The sequence below is a fragment of the Phocoena phocoena genome, chromosome 2 (assembly GCF_963924675.1).
Source record: "Phocoena phocoena chromosome 2, mPhoPho1.1, whole genome shotgun sequence".
NCBI lineage: Eukaryota > Metazoa > Chordata > Mammalia > Artiodactyla > Phocoenidae > Phocoena > Phocoena phocoena.
Window position 1 is genome coordinate 121,235,966 of NC_089220.1, and position 18,273 is coordinate 121,254,238.

Genomic DNA, 18,273 nt, shown 5'->3' on the forward strand with positions numbered 1-18,273 from the left:
TCTTAAAGATGCTTTCTTCTGCCTGAGACTCTCCTCTCTCAGTCAGCCCTACTTTGTCTTCGAGTGGAAGGATCCAGCCTCTGGGATGTCAGGCCAGCTGACTTGGACTCGCCTGCCACAAGGATTCAAGAACTCCCCCACCATTTTTGACGAGGCTCTCCACCAGGATTTGGCATCTTATAGAGAATCCAATCCCCAGGTAACTCTACTTCAATATGTCGATGATATTCTTTTAGCTGCTGAAACCCAAGAGGACTACATCAAGGGAACGGAGAGGCTGTTAACAGAACTGGGAACATTGGGATATCGGGCTTCAGCAAAGAAAGCACAAATATGTCAACGACAGGTTAGTTACCTGGGGTACTTGTTAAAAGGAAGACAGAGATGGCTTTCGGAAAGCAGGAAAGACACCGTTGCCCAGATACTGGCCCCCAAGAGTCCCAAACAAGTTAGGGAATTTTGGGGGACGGCCGGATTTTGTAGGCTATGGATTCCGGGGTTTGCTGAATTAGCAGCCCCTTTATATCCCCTGACCAAAAATGGCATCCCTTTTGCTTGGGGTGATAAAGAACAACGGGCTTTTGACAGAATTAAACGAGCCCTACTATCAGCCCCGGCTCTGGGGCTACCAGATGTTACTAAGCCTTTTCATCTGTACGTGGCCGAGAATAAAGGCATCGCAAAGGGAGTATTAACTCAGAAACTGGGCCCCTGGAATCGCCCGGTTGCCAACCTATCAAAGAAATTGGATCCTGTGGCAGCAGGATGGCCCGCCTGTTTAAAAATAATCGCCGCGGTGGCCGCTTTGGTCAAAGATGCTGACAAACTGACTTTGGGACAGAACCTAACGATAACAGCCCCCCATGCATTAGAAAGTGTAATTCGCCAGCCACCCGACAGATGGCTAACAAATGCCAGGATGACTCATTACCAAGCCCTGCTGTTAAACTCAGATCGTATTAAGTTTACCTCAGCCACAGGACTCAACCCGGCCACCTTGCTACCCGACCCCGACTTGGAAAGCACTACCGTCATCCATGATTGTCAGGAAGTACTGGCTGCAGCACACGGTAACAGACCAGACTTGATGGATCAGCCCCTCCCCAACGCCGACGTTAGAAGCAGTTTCCTAGAGGAAGGTAAGCGTCGGGCGGGAGCAGCCGTGGTAGACGGGAAAGAGGTCATTTGGGCAGCCGCATTACCGCAAGGGACATCGGCCCAACGGGCTGAACTAATCGCCATGACTAGAGCATTGGAACTAGCAGAAAACAAAAAGGTAAACATCTATACGGACAGTAGGTACGCATTTGCTACCGCCCATGTCCATGGGGCCATTTACCAACAAAGAGGGTTGCTCACCTCGGCGGGCAAAGAAATTAAAAAAAAAGAAGAAATAGTGGCACTGCTAGCTGCCCTCATGCTCCCCACTAAAGTCAGCATCATTCATTGCCCCGGACACCAGAAGGACAATACCCCGGTGACAAGAGGCAACAACATGGCAGAGAGGGTGGCACGAGAAGTGGCTCTACGGGAAATCATACCAGAACTATCAGATGAGAGTCCTGGGAAACCAAATGATAGGGGAACAATTACCCCAGCCATAACTAAAGGAACATTATCTCCTCAACAAGCAAAATCCATGCTACAACAGATTCACAGATGGACGCACTTGGGAACCAAAAAGATGGTGTCCCTACTACACAAGACAGGTTATGATACCCCTGGACTAACTAAGTTAGCTGAACAGATTGCCCGGGAGTGCATTCCATGTCAACAGGTAAACTCCCATAAAGAAAAACTTGAGGTCGGAAAAAGACTCAGAGGAGACCGCCCAGGAACCTATTGGGAGGTCGACTTCACTGAAATACGCCCTGGAAGGTATGGTAACAGGTATCTTCTAGTTTTTATAGATACCTTCTCAGGATGGGTAGAAGCTTTCCCGACGAAGAAGGAGACAGCTACTGTGGTGGCCAAAAAGATCTTAGAAGAAATTTTCCCCCGGTTCGGGGCACCAAAGGTAATAGGATCAGATAATGGTCCCGCCTTCGTCGCCCAGGTAAGTCAGGGTGTGGCCAAATACCTGGGGACTGATTGGAAATTACATTGTGCCTATAGACCCCAGAGTTCAGGACAGGTAGAGAGAATGAATAGAACTCTAAAAGAGACCCTAACTAAATTGTCCATAGAGACTGGTGGTACAGATTGGACGGTGCTCCTTCCCTTAGCCCTTTTCCGGGCTAGAAATACATCCTCCCGCTATTATCTTACTCCATTTGAAATACTATACGGGGCCCCACCTCCTCTTCTTACGCTAAGGGAGAAAATAAGTCCTGACTGCCAGAATAACACTGACTTATATGCTAGGCTGTTGGGACTCCAGTTGGTCCAAAAGGAGGTGTGGTCCCAGCTGGCAGAGGCTTACCGACCAGGAACACCAGCAGAGTCTCATCCCTTCCAAGTCGGAGATTCCGTGTACGTCCGTCGGCACCGAACCCAGACTCTAGAGCCTCGGTGGAAAGGACCATACATCGTCCTGCTCACCACCCCCACGGCTATAAAGGTAGACGGCATCACTGCGTGGATCCACGCTTCACACGTGAAGGCCGCGGCAGCATCTGCATCATCGGAATGGCGAGCCCAAAAGACCAGCAACCCGCTCAAGCTCAAGCTTCTGTGATCATCAGATTTATAACTTTAACTTTGTTACCCCTACTGACTGTGAGTAATTTTAGTCCTCACCTGCCCCAGCATTTAACCTGGCAGGTAATTTCCCAAACTGGAAATGTAATATGGTCTGTTAGCCATACTGCTGTTCCTTGGACCTGGTGGCCAGACCTTTTCCCCGATGTCTGTAAATTAGCCATAGGAGCTCCCAATTGGGACACAGCACACTCCTATGATCATCAAAATGCCCCATCCATACCCGGTCGGGCCGGCCAATACGGCTGCCAAAACTCGGGTACGCGACAGAAACTTAGCAACCCTACCTTTTATGTATGCCCGGGATTTCATCGCCATAGGTCCCTAAATTATCAATGTGGGGGAAAGGAACATTTTTATTGTAAAAGCTGGGGGTGTGAAACCACAGGAGACACCTATTGGAAGCCCACCTCTGGCTGGGACTTTATTAAGGTGACAGCCAATTATACACACCCAACCAACCCCTTAACTTATAGGCCTGAATGTACTAAATGGTGCCATCCCCTTAAGATCTTTTAGTGAACCAGGAAAAAAGGATAAAAACTGGATAAATGGCCATTCATGGGGAATCAGGTTTTATAAAGAAGGATATAATGATGGATTACTGATGACCATCAAACTAAAAATTGAAACCCCTACTCCATTTCCTATAGGCCCCAACCCTGAGATAGGGCACTCTTTGCTACCTTTGGCCCCTCCCACAGCGTTACCAGAGATAAGAAACCAAACTTCTGAGCCAAAAGGAATGACAATCAAGCTCAAAACCCCCCGGGACCGAATGCTCTCATTGGTCCAGGCAGCTTTTGAGGTTTTAAATGCCACAAACCCGGAGGCTACCAAATCATGTTGGCTTTGCTATGCTGCTCCTCCCCCTTATTATGATGCTATAGGATATAATTCTAATTATAGTAATGTTAACACTCCAGATCAATTTCGATGGAAACAAGAAGGAAATAGTAAATTGACCCTGGCCTCAGTATTAGGAAACGGTACATGTGTAGGAACGCCCCCCTCGTCCCACCGACATCTTTGTGCCAATTTAAGCCTCCCACAGGGCTCAGGGTATCTCCTCCCTCCTCCGGATGGATGGTGAGCATGTAACACAGGATTGACCCCCTACATTTCTTTAGAGGTTCTTAAAGCTTCAACTGATTTTTGTGTATTAGTTCAGCTGGTCCCCAGACTTATTTATCATTCAGATTCATCCTTTCTAGATGAATATGAGGGCAGAGGAAGGTCTAAGAGAGAACCCATAACACTCACCCTGGCTGTACTCCTAGGATTAGGAATGGCAGCCGGGGTAGGAACGGGTACAACAGCCCTCATCCAACAACCCCACTATTATGATGCCTTAAGACAAGCTGTAGATGTTGACCTCCGGGCATTAGAAAGTTCCATAACTCAGTTAAAAGAATCTCTCACCTCGCTTTCAGAAGTAGTAATGCAAAACAGAAGGGGACTAGATTTGCTATTTCTCAAAGAAGGTGGATTATGTGTTGCACTAAAAAAAGAATGCTGTTTTTATATTGATCATTCTGGGGCTATTACCAAAACTATGAACAAACTCAGGGAACGCCTGGACAAAAGACAACAGGAAAGAGAGAATCAAAAAGGGTGGTTCCAATCATGGTTTGATAAATCTCCCTGGCTTACTACTTTAGTTTCCACATTGTTAGGGCCCCTCAATATTATATTGTTGCTTTTAACTTTTGGACCATGCATTAAGTAAATGTAACTGGGATAATAACATTCTGGTAAACTCTATAGGAATAATTATGTTTTGGAAACTTCCATCTAAAACAGTCTCTCCAAGTTTTGGTAAATGTGAAACTAAGTTCAGTTAAATGGTAGGAATTAAATAAATATCCAGGCCATTTCAAATAAGATAAAATATTGGAACCTTAATTGCTAAACAGGTCTAAATTTACTTACTCTTGTCCTCTTGTGAGAGAGAAACTAAAGCTGTTTGGTGCCACCTTGAGATGTTCTCTACCAATCTACAGAATGCTACTGTGAAAGACAGTTCATTGTTGCTTAAGGAAAGTAGGATGTGTGTTTTCAGAAAAGAAGGTATGAGGAATGGAAATATATTTTGTTAAAGGGAAAAGTGTGATTTTGTCCTAGAGCTGGCTATTTCTGAATGGGGAAAGAATAAAGGACAAAGTATGGCTACAGAAGGTTGCAGAATGCTTGTGGAAGAGGAACATTGAGAAAAGAATTTTGTATGTAGTCAGGATTTTCTAAGGTTGGATTAAATATAATTAGGTAAATGGATTTTATTAAGAGTAGGCTGATGCAAGACTGGATTTGGTTTCTCTCTCTCATAAGAGAACAAAGTTGTCCTAGAATGCCTCTTTTGTTAACAGATCCTGTGAGTTCTTGTGCCTTTAAGTGATCTATATTTACTTTTGATTTTTCCCCCCACCTTGTCTCAAGGAATAAATATTGTTTCACAGCAAACTATGATCCTATCTGACTGTGTGTTTTAAAATGTTTAAACTTTTTGACAGACTTCCCACATATCAAATTCCAATTGAAATTCTCTTGATTTCCAGTTAACTTTGGGGTGCTTCAAAGGGCCCCTGGAACATCCCAAAGAGTGATCCTAAACTAACTGGGTTAATCTGTGAGGAGAGGCTTGTCAGGTTGTCTCTAAACACGGACAAGTTTAGGGATGAATTTATCAGGCTGGGGTTGACATTCTCACCTGTGAGGCCGTCATGGTTATTCTGGTCCACTGTTGCACCCTGGATGAAAACAACATGTACTAAGAAAGGACAGAGAACACACAGATGGCCTACTGGCCACCAATGCACACCACCAAATTTATCAGGTGGATGGGGATGCAATCCCAGAACATGATCCACACTGGGACTATAAAGATCGTGTAGGCCAGGTTAGGATGAAACATTGTATTACTTGTCTATCAGAAGGAATGAAAAGGTGTAAGGTGAAGGCTGTAAATTATGATAAGGTCTGAGAGGTTACACTGGAATAAGAAGACAACCCACCAGTCTTCCTGAGCCTGGTGAAAGAGGCATTCAGGAAGTACACCAATACAGACACTGAGTCCTCAGAAGGAAGGACATTCTTGGCCATACATTTTTTCACCCAGGCTACTCCTGATGCCTGAGAAAATTACAAAAGCTGGAGGCTGGGCCCCAAAACCCATTGTAAACCTAGGTAGAGGAGGCCTTCAAAGTCTATAACAACCGAGACTTAATGGAGGAGGCCAATAACGGTGAGAGGCTAATAAAGAAAATGCATGTTTAGGCTGCTCTGATCCACGCACCACCTCGAGGGGACCCTGGAGGGCTGAGAAGGCTGGACAGACCACCAAGAAGCTGCCTGGGCCTGAACCAGTGTGCTTTTTGTCGGAAAGTGGGGCACTGGGACGGGCAATGCCCTGAGCGCCCTCTAGTGGGATGCCCGAGGGGCAACACTAACCGGCCCCAGTTCCTTGTGACTCTCTCAGATGCAAGATTCCCACACACCAAATGACTGGCCCCGAGCACCTGTCCTGCTCTGGATTCCACTCAATCCATCCTCATTACTCCCACAGATCCTTGGGTCACCCCCTATTTGGCAGGTAGGAGAACTGAATTTCTTGAAGACAGTGGAGCTGTCTGCTCTGTTCTGGCTTGGCCAATTGGCACTCTCTCCATGACTCTACTGTGATGGGACTTGATGGACAGCCCAAAGTAAGGCGATTTATGTCTACCCTTGCCTGCAGAGTGCAGTCCATTGTTATTACTCCTTTTTATATATGTCAGAATGTCCTGTCCCTCTCCTCCAGAGAGATTTGCTAAATGAGTTAGGACCTAGTCTATTCTTAGGACAGGGTGAAGTCCAAGGAGATAAAGAATCCAAACAGAGAATGCCATCTATTATGAGCCCTAGATGACCCACCTGTTGGACATCAAAATATTCCCCAAGACTTCCCCCAAGAAATTAGAGAATAAATAGATCCTGCAGTTTGGAATACCTTGGTGCCAGGAAAAGCAAACTGTGTTTCCCTGATAAAAATAAGGTTAAGGCGTCGGGAAAAATACCCCTGGAAGAGAAAATATCCTTTAAACCCTGAGGACCTGAGGGGAATCCAACCACTGCTCAGCAAATTCCTAAAACACAGACTCATTAGGCCCTGCCAATCCCCATGCAACATTCAGTCTTCCCCACTCAGAAGCCTAACAGAGAGTGTTGGTTTGTGCAAGACTTACGAGCAGTGAATAAGGCTGCCTCACCCAAGTGCCAGGGATTGCTCAGCATTTCTCTGTTTTGGACCTCACAGATACATTTTTTCTGTATTCCCCTACATCCAGACTTTCAATACCTTTTTTCCTTTGAATTGGATGGACGCTGATACACTGGAGGCTACCCAGTATACATGGACAGTGCTTCCACAGGGTTTTCAGGACAGCCCCCATCTTTTTGGAAACATGTCAGCAAGAGAACTGAGGGAACTGAGCCTTGAGAAGGGAACTCTGTTACAATATGTTGATGACTTATTGGTAAGTAGTGAGACCGAACAAGATTCAGATCACAATACTGTTAGGGTCCTAAATTTTCTGGCAAAAAGGGGATATAAAATCTCTCCAACCAAGGCTCAGATCTTACAGCAACAGGTTCAATATTTAGGATTTGTTTTCAGCCCAGGGCCACAAGCCCTGGCCATAGATCCGAAAACAGCAATTTGTGCATTACCATCTCCAACCACAAAGAGACAACTCAGAGGCTTCCTTGGGATGGCTGGGTTCTGTTGTATCTGGATTCCAACTTATGGCCTTATAGAAAAATCCCTATATGAGGCTCTAAAGGGAGGAGAAAGGATACCACTTCAATGGAATGAGAACCACCGTCAGGCCTTTGAGACTCTAAAGACTGAGTTGAATAGACTTCCAGCACTGGGGCTTCCAAATTTGGACAAGCCCTTTACCCTATATGTTCATGAGACATCAGGGACAGCCCTAGGAATCTGACCCAAAAGAGACCAGTGGCTTACTTTTCAAAACAACTAACAAAAAGGAGCAGAACAATAACAAAGAATAAAAGAATGAAATAAAATATGAAAAGAATAAAAATTAAATAAAATTAGGAAAAAAAAGGTCATAAAAGGCCTTGGTGGTGTTGCTGGTGAGGGGTGGGGTGGGCAGGGCTGAGGCACAGGACTCTCATGGCTGGAGGGGGCCCCAGAGGGCTGAGGTTCAGGCCCAGGACCCCAGCAGGTTTTCCGAGGCCCAAACCGGTTGGGGATATGCTAGCAGTGCTCCCCTCTGATCTCCCAATCCCCCAAAGGTCTCTCTCCATCCCCACCGATCCCCACATCGTTGTTGGGCCCCTCCGCGTGTGGGAAACCCTCTCCTCCCCACCGCTGCCCCACAAGGAGGGGTGCCTGTTCCCATCATGCCTCAACCTTTCCTGGCACCCTTCTTCCCCTCCACATCCTAGCCAGTCGTGCTGGAATTCCTTCCATCCCTTTAGGTGTCCGAGGTCCCCCACCAATGCCTGGTAGGTGCACTAGTTGTGATAAGATGCAAACTCTGTGTCCTTCTACTCCACAGTCTTCTGACTCATTGGCCCTGGGATGGCCAAGCTGCCTGTGGGCAGTAGCAGCCACAGCCCTGTTGGTTAGTGAGGCTTCCAAGCTCACCCTGGGACAACACTTAGATGTTAACCCGTCATCAGGTATAATCTGTGCCGGAAGTCAAAGGACGTCACTGGTTGACTGGAGCAAGGTTAACAAGATATCAGGCCCTCTTAATGGGTACCCCTGACATTCCCTAAAAGGTATGCCAAACCCTGAACCCAGCAACTCTATTTCCAGCAGTCGAGAGTGGAGACTCAGTGCATCCGTGTATTGAGACCATAGAACAAACTTACTCCAGCAGGTCTGATCTTCTAGATGAGCCTATTTACAGCCGTGAGGTCGAATGGTTTACTGATGGGAGCAGTTTTGTAGAAATGGGAACCCGAAAGGCGGGGTATGACATAGTTAGTTTAGATGAAGTTATAGAAGCCAAGGCCCTGCCACCCCAGATGTCAGCCCAGAAGTCTGAACTAATTGCATTAATGAGAGCTTTGCAATTAGGGAAGGATAAGAAATTAAATATTTTTACTGACTCTAATTATGGGTTCCATGTGCTACAGGCTCAGGCTGCCATTTGGAAAGAAAGCGGAATGTTAACCACTAGAAATTCCCCCATAAAACATAAAGATGTGATTCTGGCTCTTTTAGAAGCAGTGCAGCTTTCAACTCAGGTAGCAGTAATATACTGTAGAAGCCATCAGAGAGATGGATCTTTTGTGAGTGAGCCAACGGAACAGCAAAGCTGATCAAAATGCAAAACAGGTAGCATGATTGCAGGAACATGAACAAGTTATGGCTCTAGTAATTGGTCCCCCTGAACTCCCTAGCCTTCCCCAATATTCCCCACAGGAGCAAGAAAATGCAAAAACTTGGGGTATGAGAAGGGAAGCACAGGATGTATAAAAAGGAGGATAAAGTTCGAATCCTACTGGACCGACAGTGGAAACTCACTAAGAGTTTACATGATGCCACCTAGTATGGGAGGTGTGTACTATGGGACTTGATGCAAGAGGCTTCTTCAGGGAAGGGGCTTAAAAGAACAGTAAAAACAAGTAACACTTGCCTGTGATCTGTGTGGCTGTAACAACCCACAGACCCATCCAATCCCTCCTTCGTTACTCAGGGCAATTCAATGCCAAGGGACATATCCCAGGGGAAGACTGGCAGTTAGATTTCACACAAACGCCCCCATGATCAGGATATAAATATCTTCTGGTGTTTGTCGATACTTTCATAGGATGGGGTGAAGCCTTCCGCACTTGATCTAAAAAGGCTATGGAAGTCTGTAAGTCCCTTTTTAAAGAAATAATTATTCAACGTGGACTTCCAAAGTCTCTCCAGTGCGATAACGGACCCTTTATAGCCAAAATCACACAGCAGCTCACAAGAGCCCTAAGGATAGGCTACAAGCTACACACCTCTTGACACCCCCAGTCTTCAGGGAAGGTGGAGAAAATCTACCATATTTTAGAAGAAACCTTAGCAAAGCTCTGCCAAAAAACTCATGAACCCTGGACCAACTTGTACTCCTCAGGGTCTGTGTAGCCCCCAGGAGTGGTCTGAGACTTAGCCCATTTGAAATGATATGGGAGGCCTTTGCTTACTACTACATTGTACTGGATGGAGGTGAAGCAGGGCCTGAGATATATTACTAATCTAGGACAAGTTCAGAAGGCAATCAGGACTATGCCCACAAAACACTGCCAGCTCCCACTAAAAATACAGAGGAAGGAGCAGTCCCTTCACAAATAAACCCTAGGGACCAAGTTCTTAAAACCTGGAAAGTTGGATCCCTGAAGACCAACTATTGCCAAAATGGAAGGTCCCCTATAAAGTAATTTTAACCACCTCCACTGCTGTCAAACTCAAGGGATATCTTGTTGGGTACATTTGTCCACACTAAAGCTTTTACCTCCACAAACCCCACAGGTCACAACAGAAGAACAATACACCTGTGAGCCAGTGGAAGATCTGAGATATCTATTCAAAAGACAGGCACCATCAACAAATAAGTAAAATGATGTAGTGGGTTGGCTCTTATTTGAAGCCTTAATGGGACTTGGCACCTCTCTTGTTTCCTTGGTTGATGTGGTTCTTGACAACTGCCTGGCTGTTGATTACCTTCCGGCAGAGCAAGGTAGAGTTTGTGCGACAAGTAATACTTACTGCTGCACTTGGATCAATGCAACAGGACATGTAAAATTAAAATTAAGGAAACACACACCCAAGCAGAGTGGCTTCATAAGTTTGGCAGGGGCGATGTAGCCTCCCTTGTCTGGTCAACAGTTAAGGAAGCCGAAAGTTCACCTTGTTCCTTCCCTTTCCAGGCCCTTTAGTGACTACTGTTCTTCTCATTTGTAGCCCTTGTTTGTTCACATGTTTTTTAAAATTATATTTATTTTTTGGCTGTGTTGGGTCTTCGCTGCTGCACGCAGGCTTTCTCTAGTTGCGGTGAGCAGTGGCTACTCTTCATTGCAGTGTGCATACTTCTCATTGTGCTGGCTTCTCTTGCTGCAGAGCATGTGCTCTAGACCCCTGGACTTCAATAGTTGTGGTGTGTGGGCTCAGTAGTTGTGGCTCACAGGCTCTAGAATGTAGGCTCAGTAGTTGTGGTGCATGGGCTTAGTTGCTCCGCAGCATGTGGGGTCTTCCTGGACCAGGGTTTGAACCCATGACCCCTGCATTGGCAGGCGGATTCTTAACCCCTGCACCACCAAAGAAGTCCCTGCCCTTGTTGTTTAACCTTTTGGTTAAGTTTGTGACTTTAAGCTCCAACAGTTTGAAGTAAGGCTTATGATGACTCAAGGAATTCAGCCCATTCCAGCAAAAAGTGGCCCAGGTCCCTATAGGTCCTTGGAACAGTCAGAGAGGGACTTCTATACCTCTAGGGTAGGCTATGGTCTGCAACCCCTGTCCGGCAGGAAGAAGTTTCAGAAGAAGAGAGCTTCAGCCCATTACCCCTTAACAATAGGGCATCTAGTCTCTCAGGGGGCAATGAGACAGGCTGTGACCTGGGACCCTTTGCTACTGTGCTGCAATGCTTGCACCTGGATATACCTCTCCTCAAGCAACAAAATACAAGGAAACTATATGGGACAAAAAACAACTGCATGCATGTGCAGTTAGGGCAAATTTTAGACAAAAGGTACAAAGAGACCAAAAATCCCAATTGCCACTTTTGAAGAGCCTGGAGCAAAAGCAGGGGGTCAGGAGCAACAGCAGGGTACTGCACACGCCCCCTGAACTCACCACCACCGAGGGGTGGGCACACCACCTGAGCCACCCCTCCGGCACGACCACTGGTCACACCCCTACCGTCACTCCTTATAAGGAGTCAGCTCACACCCCCTCAGGGAGGGAGCAAGCAAGGAAATCTGTTGTTTGTGTTCTCTCCTCCATGATGCAGCAGGGGCCCCAGTAAAGCCTTGCCTAAATTTCTTGTCTGGCCTCTGATCAGTTTCTATTGATTAAGGAGCCCAAGAACCCTGGTCAGTAACACCTCCAGCTGCATAACATTGGCAAGGAGACCCAGGTGCCACTTCTATATTGTGGGCAAGTCCAGCCAACATCTTTCTCCACAGGGGTTACCTAGAATACATGGATAAACTAAAGTTCTGCCCAAAATAATATTACAGAAGTACTGATACCCAAGAGGTGATAGGCCCTTGGGATAAACCTCTGCCAAATACAGGCTGCAACTAGAAATATACCATATAACTGAGCACAACCTTATGAGGCCTTCTGGGTGTGGACTGCCCCCACTTGCCTCTTGTTTGTAGAAAAGCTTTAGTCTTCCAGGCCTCCCTTGAGTCATAAAAACCTGTCTCAAGATTTAATGACTGCAAGAACGTGAACATGTAGTAACAAAAGATAGCAGTTGGGTCAGGAGAACTCGTAACAATTTAAACAATAGATCACCCACATAGCAGAGTCACATAAACTTTAGTTCCTCCATGAAGGACATGGATAACAGTGTCTGATGCACAGTCCTTAGCTGTTTTGCAGATACTAAAACCTGCACCAGAAGGAAGAAGCTAACTGCATCATGACCATGAGCATGTAGCCGCCAGACCAGCTGGAGCCTGAGTATTGATGATGTTAACCCCTGTGACACCACACTTTTACCTCACCGTCATACAGAGAATTGTGCGTGAGCTGATCACTGACCCTGCAGCTCTCTCCCTCACTCTATCTTTAAAAACCCTCCCCTGAAACTCAGCAGGGAGTTTGGGTCTTTTGAGCATGAGCCACTCACACTCCTTCCTTGGCTCCTGCAATAAACCCTGCACTTTCCTTCACCACAACCTGATGTCAGTAGATTGGCATTGCTGTGCACTGGTGAGCTGACCCAAGCTTGGTTCGGTAACAACCAGAATGCCCAGACCTAGAAAGTGCGGCTAAGTGGCCTGTCACTCAGATTGCCCTAAGGGGAGCCCCTACCTGCTGCATATGGCCCCCAGAGTTTAGCCAATCAGCAGTGTTCATTTAGAATATTCTGACACCCAGAAAATTTAGGAAGGGAGAGATGCAGCTACAACCAGCAGACACAGCATCAAGGCTAAAGCTCACGAACAAGTGGAAGTTTTGCCCCAAGCCATTTTTTCAGTGGTCTGGAACCCATAATAACCCAAGAGCACATCCTCCTACAAAGCTGCCCATATATCAGCCATAATGGCCTAGACATGCTGTCTGTAATGCCAATTGTTTGATAAGTTTTAAAGATTATTTTAATGGTGGGACACAACACAATGACACTAGGATAGATAAAAGACAGAACTTTTTAATAACTTGCAGTCCCAAACAAGAGAGAGCTGCCAGGCAGGGTTAAATGGGAGGTTGCACCTGGGACAGGGTAACAGCAAGTTGAAGCTCTAGGGGGCAGCTTGTACACGGCAAGTGGGCTGTCCTTAGCTAGGTGTTGTGGTCTCCCTGTGGATTGGCTAATTTAAATAAGTTATCAGACATAAAGGCATAAGAGTGTCCCTATCTGACTGATAGCTGACCCTGGGGCAATTTTAGCTGCTGCATAGTGCTTTGAGTGCGAGATACCAAGGGAAGTGATTGATGTGTGGACATAATAAGCTGTTCAGGAAGGGGAACTACCAGCTTCCAGCCAGGACCTCAAATTTCAGTCGACAGCATTTAAAAAAGGGATATGAGAGCAACACTCTGTTGTAGCCAACTTGAAGATAGAGGAGGAACTTTCATTCAAAATTTTGTTTGGATATCCAGACTGATAATGACACACACATTCAAAGAGGGTACAAACATGTTTATTACTCACATAATGGAGGCTTTCTGGGGAGGGCAGAGCAGCTCCCAGGCAGGTCCAACACAGCTTGAAGAAAAAGGAAAGGAGACTGGCTTGGGGTTTGTATGATGGTTAGGGTTGGGGCTGAGATGAGGATTCCCATGCATGGATTGAACTTTCCACCTGCTCTAAAGTAAGGAGCACCTAGGCTTTCTTACCATCTTGCCCAGTTGTGAGGCAGAAATACAAGAAGGAGAAGTTGGATTAAAAGCTCTCAAAAGCCAAATACCAAAACAAATAGTGTTTTATAGACACATAGCTTGAACCACAGAATTTGGCTCGAGCATGTTGGAGTACATACATCTACTTTTAGTCCAAAGTTAAATAATTATCTCTCTTTTAAGGTATTTCAGACCTATAGCAACTACAGCTAAGTATCATAGCCTTCTATCAATTTTACACCTGTTTCCTCCATCGCCCCAAAAGAGTTGAGAGATCGAGAAGACATAAGGATTGTACAACGGGAAGCAGGGCTGTCAGGAGGATAAGTTTTTAAAGGCTTAATGAACTTTTGAAATTGCATTTGTCAGTACACTTAGGCAAACTGAATGTTGTCCAGAATAAATATTATATTTTTACAGCTTTGATTATTACTGTTTTGTCCTTGTCAAGAGTTTAGCTTGTAAAAAATTAATAAGCAGACACCTGCATTAAACAGAGCCAGGAGACCAGCAGAGGGTGCTCTCACACCTTCCAACAGTAGCCGAGCCCTACAGGAGGAAGAAAGATTCTCTTCCTTCCTGGCGAAGACCCAGCCAATAAGAAGCCATGGCCTCTTTGTTTACAACAGTTCCTCCCAACATCCTTTTCCCCTCATAAAGGAGTTCTACTTCCCTTGTTATGCAGGAACTTTCAGGTACCTCCCCAAGTTTGCAGACCTCAAATTGCAATTCTCTGCTGACCCTGAATAATCCCATCTTTGCTGGAGAAATATATGCAGTCTTTTTGTCTTAGGTCAACACACTTCAGAGTATTGCTGCCTTGAATCCATTTCGTTTGGCAAAGTGACCTGCAGGGACCTTAGCTGACATTAGCCCCTCATGCAAGCACATGTCCTAGACAGGTGCCCACAGAGTCACAAGTGAATAAGTTCCCAATATGACTCCCCCAACAGCCCTTCTGATCAACAACCCCCATGGCCTCCCAGGGCCTTCCCTTTTCGTTCCCCTTAGATAAGACCCCAGAGAAACTCACCAGACCCCGCTCTTCTGGCGTGAATTGACCAATCCAGCCTTTGTCCAGGAACCCCAAAGCACTACACCCATGACCCTAATAAAGGCATGTGCTCCAGTTCCTGTCTCTCTCTCTCTGCATTCACCTTGATGCCCCCAGTGGGCCTTCAAGGTGTACTGTGTCCTTCCTCCAGAGCCTCTGAGTAATTACTTCACTGTTTCAATTTCTCTTGTGGTCTGTTGTTGAACTGCAAGTCACCAGCCATCTGGCACCCTGCCCCACTTAACAAATGTTAATTTAACAAAGTCATAACAACAGGCATCATGAGCAGGAACGTGGAGTTGCCCCTTAGCTCTCGTGGGTAATTCTCCCTGGGGGAGGCCCACCACTTGCTGGCATTTGTGCTGCAGTGTACCACCTACAAAACTGCTTCCTACCCTATAGTGCTAACTCTGAAGGGGACAACCAGAGTTTTCACAAACCTCAGAGCAATGCTCATCCGAGCTGATTTGAGTTTCTGTGGACATGTCTTCTACCCATCAGTGCCCCACAGATGGTGAACTCCCCCAGAGGGTGTTAGACTTCAGGTATAACTGTTAGGAAAACTGGCTAAGATTTTCATTAGTTAAAGGCTGGGACATAAAGGTGACAACCCCTGTCCAAGTGTGCACTACCAGATAAAGGAGGGGACTCCCTTAGAAAAAGGAGACTCCCTTCCTCTGTATTTTCAGGACTCCACTAGTCATGAGTACAATTAGGGCACACTGGCTCAGGAAAGCATGGAGCCTCAGGAAGGCACGTACACCCAAAGCCTCTGGTCCCTCTCTTGCTACAAACATTGCTGCTGTTGCACCTCCTCACCCAACCCTGTGGGATATTGTGGCCCACGGCAACACATGGTGGCAAAAGATACAATGGTCCTACATAAACAGCCTGAACAACTAGTGCCTTTCCTGCCTAAAATACCCAGGAAGTTAGCAAGCTCCTCACTAACTATAAAATGCCCATAGAATCAGGCTGGACATAGCTCAGTGCCCTGGTGAACTAGTATGCCAAAGCATTGTTTCTATGCCCTCAGAGTGTAGGGTCCAGTCCCAGTGATCCTGCCACCATCATACGTGAGGGCGTGAGGGCCAACACTATCCCTGTGAGGCTGATTGTGACGCCCTGGAGCGGAAAGCAGATACCTATGAATTCAGCTTCTGATGACATCCATCTTCCCAGTAGGGACCCATAAGGTCAGAGCAGTAGGTGATTTGAAACTGAAACTTGAAATTTCATTCATCTCAGGATTCAAAATATTTTTAAAGATTTTGTAAAACAGGAGGTATAAAAATGGACCAACTGACTGTTGAGAGTATTTAAATTTCTGTGACCTACTACTTACCATCACAGAAATAAGACAACTAGCTAGTATTACCAAAGACCTGAAAATTCATAACCTTTTAAAAGAACCCTAGGATCTAGCAGCCAAAACCTGCAGAGAAAGTATAAAAGCTGCCTGATTTGGCCACTTCTTAGGTTTCCATTTCTATGGGACATCCATGTGCATGAAGTTAAATTTGTTTCTTTTTCTCCTGGTAATATGTCTTCTGTCAATTTGATTAGTCCATCCACAACAACTCAAGTGGGAAAGAGGGGGAAATTTTCCCCCTCCGCAGTGGTTGGTGAGTCAACCAGGGGGCTGGCTGGCCCTGTTTCCCACTCTGAGGTTGCTGCAGCTGAGAGATCCTGGGACATGTGACAAAGGCCAGCAGAAGGTAAGATTTCTTACATGTCAGCCTCCTGATCTCTGACCCCAAGGTCTCTTTCAAAGGGAAGTGGTGAGATTGCCTTTTTTTTTCTCTCTCTCTCAATCAGTTTAGATTAGCAGGAGAAAATAATTGTGGAACTAAGTTCCTTGGACTTAGCAACACTTGTGGATTCTTCTCACAAAGGTGGTCACTGTTGCGTGTGTGTATGTGTAGGTGTGTGTGTGTGTGTGTGTGTGTGTGTGTGTGTGTGTGTTTGCCTGTCTATTGCATTGTTTGTCGTAAGGAGGAAGAAATAGGGAAGAATGCAGTCAGAGTCCCTATCAGCCTGCTCTCTGAGCCTGCCTCACATGCTGATTAGTTAACCATTCTCACCACACCAGTGTTTCTTCAGTCAAACTCAGCTGTGGGTTCTCTATGTAAAATGGGATGAGGTTTTTGTCTTCCATATTTCTCTACGTCCCTAAGCTTGGCCTTGTGTCCAGTGGGAATATTCTCTGTGGTCTCTGACATCTGAAAGGTGCATCTGGTGGCCAGTTGAATAGACTGGGTTTCTGAGACACAAAGTCACAAGCAGCACTGTCTTTGTCTGGCTGTGCCATCTCCCAGGGGAGTTGTTCTTTAGGGGTACCAGCCCACAAGGGGCCTTTCTCTTATCAACCTCTGTTGCTTGTTAATGCTGGACAAATTCCATTCCAGGAGTATCTGCCCAGTGCATTGATTAGCATATTTACAGCAGGAGGTGCCCCACATTATTTGTGGGACACTGGAGACACCTTTTTCACTACACCATTCTTACTGCCAGTAGCAAGGAAGAGCTTTTCCTTCTTAGACTCTATCTGGGAGTAAAATTTCTTGATCTTGTGAGAGCTATATACTCTCTTGTGAGATGCCTCTAACATCTTTGGGTAAACCAAAAAATGCTTATTGGTTTGAGTAACCTTTTTAAATTAATATAAGATCCTACTTATCAATGGCCAGGCAATAGATACTTAAAATTGGCTGTATTTAAAAGGGAAAAAAAATTGAGAGCTCTCATCATAAGCAGCTGTCATACTGGTACCTATGGGAAGATCAAATTGAAAAGAGAACAATTATAATGACCAGCCTTAAGGACCTCCTTATGAAGATGAAAGAATAGAAATTAGTCTTAAAGCAAAATCCAACAACAATTCTCCTTTTTAAAAATTGATCTTTCTTCTCAGCAACTCCCCAGGTCCTCTTACAAATAATCAGGAAATAAATCAGCTGGAGTACAATATTTAAGTGCTTAAAGGAACAACTCTCTTGGTCTTGCAAATTCCTACAAAACTACAAGTACAACTCTAGAAACAAGTCAAGGCCCACCTATCTTTACCATCCTAAGACCTCACCTATTCCTCTCAAAATTGCTTGTAGATAGTCTTAAAGATCAGGATATTGGAGCAATGTTGCCCTGTGCTTCAAAACTATTTTACTAATAATTATCCTAAGACTTATAATAGACAAATATACTCTAAAACTCCCAGGAGAAAACTTACATTTTTATTTATTGCCCTTTAAGATATAAATCTTATCATACCTGAGAGAGGACCAAGGTGGCAAACTAGGAGGATATGGAACTCACCTCCCCGCACAAACAAATCAACATTCATCTACCTATGGAACAACTCTCACAGAAAACCAACGGAAAACTGGCAGAAGTTGTCTTACATAAACAAAGGTGCAGGAAATATCCCCACGTAACCAGGGAGGATGGGGAAAAAAAGCAT